This window comes from Cynocephalus volans, chromosome 10, assembly GCF_027409185.1.
Source record: "Cynocephalus volans isolate mCynVol1 chromosome 10, mCynVol1.pri, whole genome shotgun sequence".
In the NCBI taxonomy this organism is placed as follows: Eukaryota; Metazoa; Chordata; class Mammalia; order Dermoptera; family Cynocephalidae; genus Cynocephalus; species Cynocephalus volans.
The window spans coordinates 132,944,986-132,947,793 of NC_084469.1; positions in this window are offsets into that span (position 1 = coordinate 132,944,986).

Here is a 2,808-nt window from a genome sequence, read left to right on the forward strand (position 1 = left end):
GTTTATTAGTACTGGCTTGTTATTTTGGAGTTACTTATCATTAGAAGTAGCTTAAAATATTTTTTTTCTTACCATCTTAAATAATGAATTTAAACCATGTGTAGATTTTAGCTATGGACATTTTAGGACAATCATTTGTTAAAATGAATAGAATTTAAGACATATTTCTGGATATGTAGTTTTATCAGAAAACAACCCATCCTCTCTATGTGGTGTTAATAAATAACTTAGGTTTTGCTGCCTACACCTACTTCTTGAAATTTTATGGGTTATTTAATCCATCTTACAGAAAATCTTAAATTTCGTTTTAAAGTTTCATTGGACTAACAGCATTCACCAGCATATTAGAGGCCCCTCTCCCCCCACAAAAAACCACAAAAAAAAGATGGCCGTAGAGTCAAACTATGGAAATCCAGAAGAGGGGGCGGTGCCCAGTGTCTTACTTATTTCTGGCTGAGGAATGTGTTACATGACTCTCAGCACCTTAAAGCCCTACATTGGTGGCAGGCAGGTCAGTCTCCGAGGCGAGTGACTCCTATGTGAGAACCAGTGTTAGATTTGCCAAGGCGGTACTTCACAGGGATTTGGTTTTCTTGGACCCTGATGGGTCAAGCCCTTCCTTGGCCATTCTTCACTGTATCAGCTGACGTTTCCCACAGCAGGCACTGCCCCCTTACAGTATCTCATTTCTACCTCACAACCTTCCCACGGGGTGGATTTTATTATGGAAGCGGCCATGAACACAAGGCTAGGCTTTGGTCCCATTCGAGATCCAGGAGCCCCGGGCCTGTGGTCTAGACAGAGGGAAGTGCGCCTTCACCAAACTCCTGAGGCCACCTGCCAAGGTTGCAGGTGCGTGACAGGGGTGTCCATCAATGGGATGCCCAGCACAAGGGACAGGCTGCAACGCTGGGGGCGGGGTGTTGAGGGAAGTGGGGGTTGTCCCTGCGCACGCGCGGCCTAAGCGGGCCCCCGCAAACACCTTCACAGAGCTTGAGCTAGTCAAGGGCGCTCTTCTAACTCCCGGGGGCGAACGCCCTTCTGAGGAAAGAAAGCCCTAAAACAAATGGCGGTGAGATGAGGAAGTTTCCCCTTCAAATTGTGACTTTCATTTTCCCCTTTTAAATTGTGACCTAAAACCCCCCGCGCCCACACACTCGCTACCAGCGCTGGGACTGGCGGCTTGTGAGGAAACTGCGTTGTAGCGTGCGTTCCAGCCGGAAGTCCCGCCCGGCGGAAGGGAGCCTGGCCACCTGGGCGGGAAACCCAGTCAGGCGTCGTGGTAGACGGGCGGCGAGGGAGAAAGAGTAGGCTCCCGGCGCACTTTGGCTTGAGGGTAAAGTCCACGGCCTCCTCCGCTCCCGCGCGTTCTGGCCCTGAAACCCCATCCGTAGCTTTCAGTGGAAGGCGAGTTGGGGCAGGCTTGCCCAAGTCTGCCCTCACAGTGGCTGGGATGCCCAACCGCCCCGCTGGTCTCTGCTTAACTGGCTCACGTGAGGGGATGGATTGAACCAGAGGGACGGGGCCTTTCTGAGCAGGCATCAGACCCCGGCTGCAGTCCTCACAGCCCCTAGTGGGAAGTGACAATTGTTGCGTACCATTTAGTCAGGTGTCTGGGGCTAGGCAGTTTTCCATCCCAATTGCTTGTCCGAACCCCCGGGCGCCTCCGCAGGTGATTCTAAGGTACAGAAGGGGTGGGATCCACTCGTGAGATTGTCGCTCAAATGGTGGGTGGGACCACGTGTTCCGGCAGCACCTGAGTGGGGAGGGGTGTTAAGTGGGCTGATTGCTCGGGCCCACCGCTGCTGGTGAGTCCCCGGCGTGGAGCCGCACAGCCGCGCGCCTTTGACCAGCGCCCTGGCCCCTCGCAGGACTTGAGAACCCTGGTGGGAGAAGAGCCTGAAGGGACCACCTATGCTTTTCCAAACAAGTTCTTCCAGCTCTTTAGGTGAGCCGGGCTGTGTTATTATTGAGCCGAAATTGAGGAAGCAAACCTTCCCTCCTTGGAAAGATTATGTACCTGTTACCTGTGGATCTGGGATGAGGCGATGAGAATTTATCCTCCCGTTTACTGAGTCTGGGAGTGTTAATATTGTAAAGCGAACTGACTCCTGGTACCTTCAGCCTGTTTCCTAAGGACCTGTGTGATTTATGTCTCAATCCGTTAAACAATTGTGACAGAATATTATGTGTTGCATATTTGCGCTTTGTCCCTTGCCTGTCCTTTAGAGGATATTTTCCACTGACTCCAGCAGGGTATCACACTGTCAACAACTTAGTGGTGGCAATAAGTGGTGGGACTTTCGGCCCTGTCAGCCTCATACAGAAAGATGTCATTTATCTTTCCAATACTTTGGGGTAATATTTATATTTCAAAAAGCTTTTATATTGACACTTTCTAGGTCAGGTAAAAAAGTGTTCAGCTAGTTTTGTTACTGAAATTTGATTTTGAGTCAACAGTAACTGGGGGAGTAGATTGAGTGAAACTTGTAAGTGGGATAGATATAATTTAATAATTATCAATCTCTGAAAAGTTACAACTTGTCCTTTGCTGTGGATGTTTTTAAGCACTTACCTAGTAAATAGATGACTTGTATTAATACTACTGGGTACTTGGCAGACTATTTTATTTTACTGTGCAAAATAACCATTTACTAGAAAAGAGTATAAAGAAGAAAGAAAGGGGAAAAGAAGGTAATGTGTTGTCAGTTGCAATTTCAAGACATTTAGATTTAAGTTATATGTTATTTCTCTTTAAAAATAAAACTATATTAAAAGCAGAACAGATTGGCTAACTAAAATTAAGGA